The sequence below is a fragment of the Dipodomys merriami genome, unplaced genomic scaffold, assembly GCF_024711535.1.
Source record: "Dipodomys merriami isolate MVZ:Mamm:240054 unplaced genomic scaffold, mDipMer1.0.p SCAF_1172, whole genome shotgun sequence".
Taxonomy (NCBI): domain Eukaryota; kingdom Metazoa; phylum Chordata; class Mammalia; order Rodentia; family Heteromyidae; genus Dipodomys; species Dipodomys merriami.
Window position 1 is genome coordinate 84,574 of NW_027202463.1, and position 12,648 is coordinate 97,221.

At 45.0% G+C, this 12,648-nt stretch overlaps 1 long non-coding RNA gene across 2 annotated transcripts; it reads left to right on the top strand.

Annotated features, from left to right (window-relative positions):
• The first annotated feature begins 1,292 nt into the window (after nucleotides 1-1,292).
• LOC138822911 (uncharacterized) lies at nucleotides 1,293-12,271 on the top strand. 2 transcript variants are annotated; one of them, XR_011370680.1, is made up of 4 exons: nucleotides 1,293-1,503; nucleotides 3,474-3,585; nucleotides 5,056-5,211; nucleotides 10,802-12,271. It is a non-coding gene; the product is annotated as an uncharacterized lncRNA (long non-coding RNA). The 2 variants fall into 2 exon arrangements; XR_011370681.1 differs by lacking the exons at nucleotides 1,293-1,503; nucleotides 3,474-3,585 and adding an exon at nucleotides 3,624-4,565.
• The last annotated feature ends 377 nt before the right edge of the window (nucleotides 12,272-12,648 follow it).

Consider the following 12,648-nt stretch of genomic DNA (forward strand, 5'->3'; position numbering starts at 1 on the left):
TGGAGGTTTGCAGACCAACTAATTGGTGGTTTGAAGACCAACCAATAAAAGTTGGAGTGTCAGGACTGCCTATTGGAGGTTTGGAGGTTTGGTGATTGAGGCTGCTCTTGGTTCTGGGTATCTAAAAGGACAAGGTAGTCTCAAGACACCTTTCTGGTGTAAATAAACTTCTTTTGTTCACTTCTCACTGTGCCTCCATGGATTGTCTCTCTCTCTGAGGTTCATCAATACCCCACTGGGTGATGTTCTCACAGGGGCCATCCTAGGATGGCCATCCTAGGATGCCCAACCCCGAGGAAACATGAGGGCCACTGGCCAATGTCCTCATGGTTTCCACATGGCTGCCATGGTAGCAGTAAGAGCATCCTGCCATGTGCCCAGTGTCATTGGCAACAGACTTCCTGGACCAAGTACCTAACTGCCAGCAGGTGTGCACTGGGCTCTGATTGGTCCACTTCCTCACTGATGTCAATGGCCTGACTTGTGATTGGTCCATTTCCCCCTGACATCACAGAGCATTGTGAAGGTATGCCCAACAGGGTACATATGAGGCAGCTGCTCTCCAGCTTTTTCAGTTACAGTGCTGGGAGCTTTTACTCCGGTGACCTGATGGACTAACTCAGAACTACTTGATTGCTTTCTTTGGGTGTGGGGAGTGGTAGTTGTGTTGTTTGGGTTTGGGGATTTCATTTATTCAGCTGGGGGTTGTGTTTACTTGTTTGTTGGTAGTTTACCTTCTGTTTCTTAAGATTTGTTAGTTGTCCACTTCATTTAGATCATCTTAGGTAATTCTTAAGCTTGATCACTTGCCATCCCAGGGACAAGGTGTTAATGTACAACTTTAGTTCCTCCCCCAGGGAGGGGGAGATCACTGTCATTGCACAGTACAACTTGACAAAGATTATCGGTTACTGCAGCTGTGTCTATGAGAAGCTGGCCCATCACTGCCTCACTGACACCACAGTGGCAGTCAAAGTTCTCCCAAGGAAAGATCTGAAAAGTCATGAGATAGAAAACGAGGTAGCAGGTGGGAAGTTGGCTCAGTGGTAGAGCGTTTGCCTTGCATGCCTGGGGCTCTGGGTTCGATTCCTCAGCACCACATAAGAAAAAAGCCAGAAGTGGCCCTGTGGCTCAAGTGGTAGAGTGCTAGCCTTGAGCTGAAGAGCTGAGGGACGGTGCCCAGGCCCAGAGTTCAGTCCCCACGATCAGACCAAACAGAAAAAAGAAAATGAAGTAACCATTGTGAAAAGTGTACGTCACCCACACATCATCCAATTATTCCAGGTGATGGAGGATGAAGACTCCTTGTCACTGAGCTGGCCACTCAGGGCCATCTCTTGGGGTGGAGTCAATAAATCCCCTTGCATACGCCTATTCCAGTATGAAGCCAAGAGGTTGTTCAAACAGATCACGAGTGCCATTCACTACCTTCAAGAGAACTGAATTGTACTCCTAGACCTGACGGCCAACAACGTCCTGTTCAACACCAATGGCAATGTTAAGGTCAGTGATTTTGGCGTTTCAGGGTGACCCCAGGACAGTTGCTAAAGGGGGTTTGTGGAGCCTTACTATTCCACCCCTCTGAAATGATCCTACAAAACATGTTCAGTGGGTACAAGGTGGACATTTGGGGACTTAGCTGTGCTTTTGTATATGATGACAACGGGAAAGTTGCCATTTGAGGAGAATAAGATGACAGATATGGAAACAAATCCTAGAGGCCAGGTACACCGGTCCCCTTTACCAACTACAATGGGACGTGATCTCCTTCCTAAACTGCTGACTGTGGGCTTCAATCTGAGGCCTGCTATTGAGGAGATAATGGAGCACCCATGGCTGGCCCTAAGTGTGGGATTTGGCCTGCTTCCTGATGAGCAACTGCCCAGCAAGCTGGACCCCGTTATTGTCACAGTCATTTGCAACATGGTGTACACGGTAGCTGGTATTAAAAAGAAAGAACAGAGCATTCAATGAAGCCATGGCACCTACCTGCTCATCCATGAAAACATAAAGGAGAATACCAGAAGTGTGGAATCAAAAATGATGCTTTTGGCTAGTCCACCATGCACACCTCCTGAGGACAATCCCACCAGCCCTCTTCCTCCACAAAAAAAGAGCCACCTATTCTGCAGGATGTAACACCTTCAGCTTGTCCTCAAATTTTCAGTTACCTCTGAAGAGAACCCAAAGTGCCAGTCTGCCTGTCCTTCTGCTCTACACCCTGCAGAGCTCCAGTTCCAGCTTCATTTGTGGCCCAGATTCTTTTAGCTGGTCGGGTACACTAGACAGTTTCCACTCAGTGGAAAATGGTCTTCCCTCTGGTCATCCTCAGGGGGAGGCCATAGACCTCAGGTGGAACATTAGACAGGGCTGGAGGAGGGTGGCTAACAGGATAGTCACCATTTTTCGCAGACTTTGCTGCTGTGTGAAGGCCCCAAAGTAATGTTCACAGATTGAGAGCAAAGCTGTCCCAGAGAAAGCAGTGCAGAACTCTGAAACAGCACAGTTGAAAGCCACCAGACTCAGATCTTCGGGGTGAGTCTAACTAAAGCAGAGAGATGTGGAATTGAAGAGCTGCAGGTGGGAAAGGAGTCATGCAGGAAGTTCACACTGTGGAGGTCTCAGTCCAGCATGGCCAGGTTGTGTGACGGCTGCTAGGGGATTCTCCGGCAGGGATTCCTTTCGGAGAAAGGACAGCTGACATCACCAAGGCTTTCCAATGCTGAAAGATAAGTTGAAAGGTGGCCTCAATCTGCTGTACTTTCTGAGCTGGGCATTTACACATCGATCCCTTACTTAATAGTATTGTCACTTTATTGAACAACCTTTTCCCTTGGTCCTCTGAACACTAAGGTGTTTTTGTCCCAAACGCTTCAGGTCATCTCACCTTTCACGTAGGTTGCTTGTGTCCCCAATTGCTAGTTTATTTATTTAGGTTTAAAGTGAGGCCCTTGAGCTTCGTGGTATAGGAATCCATGGATCTCAGGGGCAGGAAGCATCCTGGACTCTGTTTCTCCTTCCGCAGTCTCTAGGTGACTGGGTACAACTACTGAGCACACTACTTACACTGGCTGGGTTGGAGTACAAAGGCAAATCTTCACTGCGAATGGAGAGGTACCTGTCTCCATTCACCCAATGCACTATCAATGGTTTCTGCCCTTACTTTCCTCCATTTAAATGCACTTTCCTGCTTGTGTAATTTCTCTCTAAATCTCATCATTATCCCAACATAAAACCTTCATCCAAGCATCTCTTCTTTCAGAGTTGTTTATTTGCTCACAATCAAAGAGACCCTATTACTAAGACAGGTTGTTTTGAATGGCAACTCCTCCCATGAGTCCCCATTTTCTCTAAGGGGAACCAGAAGGCTGGGTTGGCTGAGTTTCAAATAAGAGAACAGTCTGACCAACCAGAGCCACTGTTTAGACTGGCTAAAAATATGAAGTAGAATAATATTCCTTCCTTGATCGTAGAGGTAGAGAAACCTGTGAAGGAGCAGCATTCCTGAGAAAGTATGGAGATACAGTGGTGCCACTGGATGGACCCTGCCTGGGATGACTGCATCTGGACAGTAGCAAAAATTTGGTAAGGTTGATATGACCTCTACCACTGGGCTATTTGTGTTGGTTTAGTCAGGGCCATGAGATTTCCACAGAGAGGATTTGATTCAGGCTGATGCTGTCTGCCCTTGGGTGACAAGTGTGTTATAGGGAGGATTTGAGCACACCTGACTTTTGCTATATGTGCACTGATGTCAGGAGGCTAAGCCTGCAGAGCAGACTGATGAGATTTTCTGCAGTAGGTAGGATCAGTGGTCCAGCTCAGAGCTATTTGGGAGCAGATCTCCCCTGAAAGAACAAAAAGGGATTCTGGTGAGAGTCCCAATAAGGGCTACAAGAGGGAAAAGATGGGTACAAAGTAAATGACAGGGTGGACACTAAATGTAAAGGAGAAATGACAGGAGGCAAATTAAGAAGGGAGCTGAGGAATCCTGAATTCCACATGGGCCATTTTTCAGTGAAGAAAGTGGGTGGGAAGGAATTAACTGTTGATTTGTAAGACTTCTTGATCACTATTCTTTTTTTTTTCCTTTTGTCTGTTGTGTGTATGTGTTTGTGAGTGTGTGCTGCTACACCTCAGTGCTTTTTTTCTTATGCTGTTTCCTTTGCCTTCTCTGTTCTCTCTCCACTTTTCTCACCTTCTCCCTGCTGCCGCCCACCATTTCTCTTCCTTTGTTTTCATTCCTCCCATAGCTACTCCTATTCTACTTCTCCTGTTCCTCTTCTTGCTGTTCCACTACTACCCTCTACCATTCCCTTTCCCTCTCTTCCTGCTCTTGAATCTGTCTCTCTCTCCCTCCACCTCCCTCACTCTTCCTCTCTCTCTACACTTCTCCCTTTTTCCTTCTTTCCCTTTCTCCCTCTCTGTCTTTCTCTTTTTTCTCTCTCTCAGTTGTCATGGATATGTCTGGTTCTCTCCTGCTTGAGTTATACTTCCAGGCTTGCATTTCTCTATTTACTTGAAGATGGAGTCTTCCCAGACTTGCTGTAAATGCAATCTTCAAGGTATCATCTTGGGAGATAGGTAGGAATACAGACAAGAGCTTACAGCATCAGGGAATGCAATTGACTTTGTTAATCTGGTGTGGCAAAGGTTGCTTTCTCTATTTTGAAAGGGCATTTGTGTATTTATGTGAGGGATAGCTGTGTAGAGTCACCTTACAATTGGTTGTGGAAGGAAGGGGGTGATGGGTTTGTGTAAATGGACAGGGAAGGACGACATATGTGCTGTACAATTGCGCTGAGAGGTGTCAGATTCTTAGTAGAGACTCTATGAGTCCCCAGAGAGGCCCCCTTTCCCAAAGCACCCAGCTTGGGCATGGTGCTTCCGTTTCCCGGTAAAGACTTTAGGCCTCATGGAAGAATAGCAGAGCCCAATTTTTCTCCTTGGGGAATCAACAATGCTATCAGAGCCAAGTTTTAAATATTTGAACATCAAGAGGCCATTTTTGGAATCACAAAGTGTATGAATTAAAAGATATTCCCTTCCGTTCAGCTAGAGGTGGTCAAGGAACAGGAGACCTGAGGAATCATTGAGATAAACTGGGATCTGTGGAAGGACATAGCCTGGATGGACTTTGGTTGTATATGGACCACACCCGTGGATGGACCCTGCCTGGGATGACTGCCTTCCCACAAGAACAAAAATTCGGTAAGATTAGATATGAGCCTTCACACTAGAATATTTGTATTGGTTCACCCAGGGCATTAGAATTGCACATAGAGGCAGTGTTGAGGATTCATGCTGCCTTTGGGTGACAAGTGTATGATGGGGAGGAGTTGGGCAAATCTGGCCGTTTCTCTGTGTACACTGGGTCAGGCGGCTGAACCTGCAGAGTAGACTGATGAGAATAGCAGCAAGAGGAGGGCTGGGGCTCCTGGTGGGTCAGTGGTACTGCTCAGGGGTATTTGAGGAGCAATGCTATTCTCAAACAATGAGATGGATTTGTGGCAAGAGAAGCAATAAGGGTCCAAATAGGCAAAGGATGCATAACTGGTTTAAGACAGGGTTGATACTGATGCTGAAAGAGAGCTGAGGAGGAATGTAAGGAATGCTGAACTCCTCATGGAACAATGTACAGTGGAGAGGGTGGGTGGGGAGGGAAGTACTATTAATTTCCATGATTTCTCAATGCTTTTTAATTGTCTTTTTGTTGGTTGTGTGCATGCATTTGGGAATGTGCTGGCTTGAACTCTGTTCTTTTCTCTTTCTCAGTCTCCTTTTCCCTCTGTGGCCTTTCCTTGGGCCCTCCTCCCCTCTACTGTCTCTAATCTCTCCTTTCTTACACCCTCATTCTTCTCCTCTTCTCCTCCCTCTAATCATTCTCTTCTCCCTATCTCATTCCTTCTCATTCAATCCTTTCTCTTGAATTTGTCTCTTTGTCTCTCTGTGTTTAGGTATGTATGCATGTCCCTCTGTTTTTCTCTCTGTCTGTTTTCCTTCTCCCCCTCAGGCCCCCTCTTTCCCTTTTTCTCTCTTGAGTGTGGGCGTGTTTCTGGCTGATGTTTTACCAGTGGAGTCACTCTTCTAGGCCTGATTTTCTACTGAGTTGGACATGGAGTCTGCTCAGGCTGGCTTTATCTACAGTCTTCTCAGTGTCAGTGTGTACAGTAGTTAGGATTATACAGGTGAGCCTCCAGCACCTAGACTTTGTGAATCTGGTACAGCACAGATTGGTTTCTCTGTTATTACAAAAGGAATTTGTGTACTTGTATGAGGGACAACTCATAAAATTTTGGGAAAGGAAAGGGTGTTGGGTTGGGCTGCATGTGGAGAATGGAGAGGTAGAGAATTACGTTTCCACAGTACAAGGGTTTCAGCACTGAGAGATGTCAGATTCTTAGGAGAGACCCTTTGAGTCGCCAAAGATGCTTCCAGTTGACACCCCCTTCCCCAGAGCACCAGGCTTTGGGCATGGTGCTTCCTTTTCCCTGGAAGTTCCCAGGGGAAGCCTCTAGGTCTCATGGAAGAAGAGTAGGGCCTGATTATTTTCCTAGGGCACATGGTGTGTAGGAAGCTTAATTTCAAATATTGCCACACTATAAACCTCCAGAGCCCATTTTTTGAACCAAAAAATGTAGGAATTACAATAATTTCCTTTCTATCAACTAGAGGTGGAGAAACTTTTAATGAGTAAGAGACTTAAGAAAACATGAAAATATAGGAACATGTGGATGGAGATGAGTACAAGCGGACATGAGCAGAAATTTAGTAAGATTGGATATGAACCTCCACCACTGTGATATTCATTCAGCAGGGCATTAGATTAGTGTACTTCACTGAGGAAGTACACTCAGCATGGAGAATGAGAATACTCAAACTTACAAAAGTAGTACATAGTATATATGAAAAGGAAGATTAAGGCAGAAAGAATCAGGATGAGTGTTGGAAATAATCTGTGTTTTTGTGTGTTTGCAGATGTGTGTTGTGTGTACATGTGCACAAAGTTGTATTTTTGAGTATCAGAGTAGACCTCTTTGGCAAGGGGGTTTTGGGGAAGTATAGGGGACTGAGCAGCTGGGTGTGGGGAAAAGCATTCTAGGCAGTTGGAATAGCAGTGGCCCCCAGCTGGCACAGTGCAAATGCCAGTGTGGTTGCAGCAAGGAAGCCTGGGCTCAGTGGGGAGAGACAGGATCAGAGAAGGCACAGGAGCCTCTTGGCAGCACAGGCTCTGCACTACACCAAAGGAAGCTGTGAGCAGAGTGGTGACCCACCATGCTTCAACATTGTCCTGTGGTTCTCCTGTCTACTCTAAAGCCACATTTCTTAGTCTTCAAATATGAAAGGGTGTGTGTGATATTGGTGTTTCTCATGAAATTGAGTGTCCTCCAGTTCCATCCATAGTGTCTGAGTGTTGGTTTCTTTTTTTTTTTTTTTTGGTTCCTTTCTGGTGCTTGAATTAGGACCAGTAAAAGGTCCCTGAGCATTTAGCTCAAGGCTGGAGCTTTACCAGTTTGAGGCACAGCTCCATTTCTGGTTTTCTGAGGGATATTTGAAGTAAGAGTCTCATGGACTTTCCTGCCTGGGCTGACTTTGAATGATGATTCTTAGATTTCAGCTTTCTGAGTAGCTAGGATTACAGGCGTAAGCCACCGATGCCTGGCTCATGATATAGTTTTGATAGTGAAAAGATCCTATCCAGAAGTCAAGATTGCCTGCTCTGGTTCTGGCTCTGCAGTCTTCTTCAATCTTGAAAATTTTTCAAGATTTTTATTGAATGTTTTCAAGATTATATGCCACTTCCACTTAGTCTTGTCTGAAGTTTTATCATGATTTGACTTGGGTCTTGCAGGACTATCGTGAAGTGACACTGTGTGCCTCCCACTGCATCCCACCAGGTGGCTGGAGACATCAGTTTGTCTTGGGAGTGTAGTAGGTAATTTTGATCACTTGAAGATGGCCAAATTTGCCAGTTTTTCTACTGAAAAAATTCTCCTCTCCCTTTGTAACTCAGTGATGTGTGGGAAAACACATAAGGCTGTGGAAATATCCCATTCCTCACATCATTGACAGTTTGCTTATGTATTTACATATTTATTCATGTTTGAACTTGCTAAGGGATTCCTATTGAATGCATTGGGTTGTAATTCCACTCCTGTCATGGTTTTGATGGTTCCAGACTTGGCCAGTGCGAGCCCCTTCTAACAGACTTTATTAGTGCTTTTATTTTATTTTAATTTTATTTTTTTGCCAATCCTGGGGCTTGAACTCAGGGCCTGGGCACTGTCCCTGAGCTTATTTGCTTAAGGCTAGCACTTTACCTCTTGAGCCACAGTGCCACTTCCAGCTTTTTCTCTTTATGTGGCACTGCAGAACCCAGGGCTTCATGGATGCTAGGCAAGCACTCTACCCCTAAGCCCTCATTAGTGCTTTTGTTCTTCACTCATACACAAGATCAATGTTTATTTAGTACCTTCCATGCTCTAGTCTTTGAATCAACTATTATCCAGGAGCTGTGGCTGGATGGCATTTAGAAACCAACATCTGAGTATTAGGTATGTTCTTTGCTTTTGAGATGTTATTGTTCCTAGGCCCTTTTGGAGAAGAGAACTGGAAAATACATAAAACGAATATACAAAATACATGTATTCATGTATATGGGTGTGCATTGATATATACAAGCCCATACATGTATATTTACACATATACACATTTAAATTTATATTAATTTCTTTTAGTAGTAAAGAAATGTAAACTCAGAACCTCTTGCTTGCTTTGCTTGGGTCCTAGTAATTGAGCCCCCCTTTAAGCCCTGCTTTTTGCTGGTTAGTTTGGAGGTGAAATCTAATAAACTTTCCTGCCTGGACTAGTCTCAAACTTCAGTGTTCAAGCTCTTAGCCTCCTGAGTGTCTCAACTTCTGATTTGTACACCAATCTATGTATATATATCCATCTATATATACTCAAAATCATGAGTTCACACTGACACCTCCAACTGCAATCTCACCCCAAATATTCTTCCAGTTTTTTTTCCTTTTCCATATTTGTAACTACCAAGAAACCTATTACCCTTGATAGGATGACTTACTGAGTAATTCATTCTGTTTGTAAACAATCTCCTGTGATTGCCAGTGATGTAAATGTATTTGGCCTTTTTCTATGGTTCTTGACATAGAAATCCAAAAACACTCATGCTTTCCTGAGTAACAGGGGTGGTAGTAGGATCTTTTGCTCTACTATTTGGTCATTGACCCTGGTTCCTCAATCAGAGCTCCTAAGACCTTAGTCATTTCCTGAGTTATAGTAGCATCTGACCCAGAGCTATGAAATCCTTTGGAATTTCCTGTCACAAGAGCATGTTCTAAGAGGTGCAACCCTTGATGTACACCTGGATAGCCTCAGGATGGAAGATGATCTTTTTATGATGGACTGGTAGTGCAAACCTGTAATCCCAGTATTTAGAAGGCAAATGCAGAAGGCTCTTGAGTTCAAGGCAAGCCTGGGCTACAGTCAAACCATCTTTTAAAAAACAAGCTTTTATAGGTACATTATTTGGGGATTAGCTCTTAATTTTGTTTTTTGGTTTCATGAAATTTTGTCATGTCTGTAAAATTTATACTTGCCAAGAGATTCAAACTGCCTGATCAACCCATTCTCTCTATTGCTCTGTATCTGTCTGTCTCTGTCTCTGTCTCTCTGTCTCTGTGTCTGTCTGTCGGTCTGTCTCTCCCCTTCTCTCCCTGTCTCTGGTCGATGTCCTCATGGTTACCACATGGTTGCCAAGGTAGCAGTAGCAGCATCCTCCCATGTGCCCAGTGGCCTTGGCAATGGTCCGCTAGGCTACATGGAAGAGTAGTAGTCCTCCAAGCTCTCACACAGACTTGATTCTTGTGACTATTTACCAGTCCTTTACACACTAGTTCACTCATTTCAGGAGGCATGACTAGTGCTATGAGCCCAGCATGCCTGGCATAGTCCCCGTGTAGCACACTCAGGCCAAGTGCCTGGTGCTACAGGATTCTGCAGCCGAGCTTCTGGTCAAAGTACATCTGACACTGAGCTGGCCTTCCCAGGCTGAAAGGAAAATGGAAAAGTAGCCTGAAGGTGTCTTTACCTTCAGAGGTGGTAGGGGTTGCAGCTTGATCACATGGTGACTTCACCTGACAACCATTCACCTTTGTCCTTGAGGTGGTTTTGTTCCAAATGCTACAGCAGGTAATCACCTTACCTTTCATGTAGGTTTCCTGTATGTTTATATACTTATTTGTTGTATTTACATTTGAGCTGAAGCCCATTGATCTGAGGGTCAGGAGGCATCCTGGACTCTGCTCCTCCTACTGTGGCCTCTAGATGACTGGGTCCAACTCCTGAGCACACCAGTTACACTGGCTGGGTTGGAGCATAAGGGCAAGTCTTCATTGGGAAAGAAATGAGACCTGTCTCCATGTACCATGACAGTGGTTTCTGCCCCACTTTCCTCCATTTCAATGCAGTTTCTTCTGTGTGTGTTTTCTCTATAATCCTTTACTCATCACTATCCCAACATAAAGCCATCATCCAGGAGAACCCGATTTCTCATTTATTTGCTCACATTGGTAAAAGATAAAACACATATTTGAAAGACCCTAATGAATACACCCTGAAGTCGTAATTGCAACTTCCTCTGTTAGCCCAATTTTTCTCCTCAGGTAAACAGAGTGTTGTGAGTGCTGAGTTTCACATATGAGACCACTGTGAACATGTAGAGCCTATTTTTGGAACCACAAAGTATATTAATTAAAATATGTTCTCTTCCTTTCAGTGAGAGCTGGAGAAACCTCTGAAGGAGCAGGAGACCTGAGAGAACACGGAGGTATAGTGGTGCCTGTGGATGGACCAGGCCTCTGTGAACTTGGTCTGAGGATGGACCCTGCCTGGGATGACTACTTCTGGACATGAGTGGAGATTCAGTAAGATTGGATGTGACTCTCCACCACTGTCTTATTTGCGTTGGTTCATCCAGGGCTATTAGATTTCCACACAGAGGAAGTGCTGAAGGCTGATGCTGTCTTGGGTGACAAGTGTGTGATGGGGAGGAGTTGGGCACAGCTGGACTTTGCTCTGTATACATTGGGGTTAGGAGGCTGAGCCTGCAGAGCTAACTGATGAGATTTGTAGCAAGAGGAGGACTGGGTCTCCTGGTGGACAAGTGCAGTTCAGGGTTATTTGGGGAGCAGATCTCCCCTCAAAGAATGAGGTGGGATTCTGGTGATAGAAGCAGTGAGGGCTAAAGAGGGTAAAGGATAGGCACCTGGTGAATGACAGGGTTGACACTAATGCTGAAGGAGAACTGAGAGGTGGAAGGTCATGAAGGGAGCTGAGGAATCCTGAATTCCTCGTGGTCCAGTGTTCAGTGAAGAGGGTATGTGGGGAGGGAAGTACTGTTAAATTCCATGATGTTTCCATGCCTTTTATTTTTTTCCTTTTGTTTCTTTGTTGTGTGTATATGTTTGTGAGTGTTTGCTCGTACCAAGTCTTTATCTCTGTGCTTTTTTTCTTAATTCTCTCTCTGCTTCCTTTTCCATCACTTTCCTCTTTCACCTTTCCCCGTCTTTCCCCCTCTCTACTATCTCTTCCCTCCTCTTCTTCTACCTCATACCGTCTCTTAGTCTACTTTTCCTTCCCCTCATCTTCTTCCTCTCATCTCCCTCTTCTCTTACCTCTCTCTCTCTCTTCCTGTTCTTGAATCTGTCTCTAACTCTTTCCATTTCTCTGTCTTTCATCTCTCTGTCTCAGTCTTTCTTTTTCTTTCTCTCCTTCTTTCAATTTGCATGTTCATGCCTGGTGCTCTACCACTTGAGTCACACCTCCAGGTCTGCATTTTTCTAGTTAATTGATGATGGAGTCTTCCTAGACTGGCTGTCACTGCAATCCAGGTAGCTTCTAGGATAGTTACGATTACATAGCCTCCAGCATCAGGCAGTGCACTTGACTTTGCTAATCTCTTGTGGCACAGGTTTGTTTCTCTGTTGTTATGAAAGGTATTTGTGTACTTATCTGAAGGACAGCTGTGTCAGTGACACATTAAAATGGGTGTGGAAGGAAGGTGGTGTTAGTCTGCTGTGCAGAATGGACAGGGAGAGAAGGACATGTATAGTGCAAGTGTATCAAGACCCTTAGAATATCAGAACATGTGCACACTCAAGGACATGTGCACTCCCATTTCCTAGTGAAAGAGCAAGCAGCTCCCTTTGCATGATTGATTAACAGCTTCCGTCTCTCTTTACCAAGATGTCTCAGAAGCACACAAGCAGATGGCTGGTCAGGAATTCCTCTGGGAATCAGCCTCCTTAAAACCCAACCTGATGTGCACGTCGAGAGGGAATTAGGAAGGAAAATGTGCTCTTTTCTTCCTTCAAGTTCAGCTCTCAATGCAGAGCTAGATGTGTCAAATGATCTCCTCAGAGTGAGGCAGAGACTTCCAGGAGACAAGGCCTTGCTGCCCCAAAAGCTGCAGTTGAGGCTCAGAGTGAGGGAGTGGGCTTCAATTCACATCTGTGGGTTTGGCTTAAGAGGCTAGTGTCTTGTAGTCCTAGTGCAGTAGAGAGTGTGCCTCTTCGCTGCTGTGATTTCAGTGTTGAGTTGTATTGTGGAGATGGGGGAGAGGGG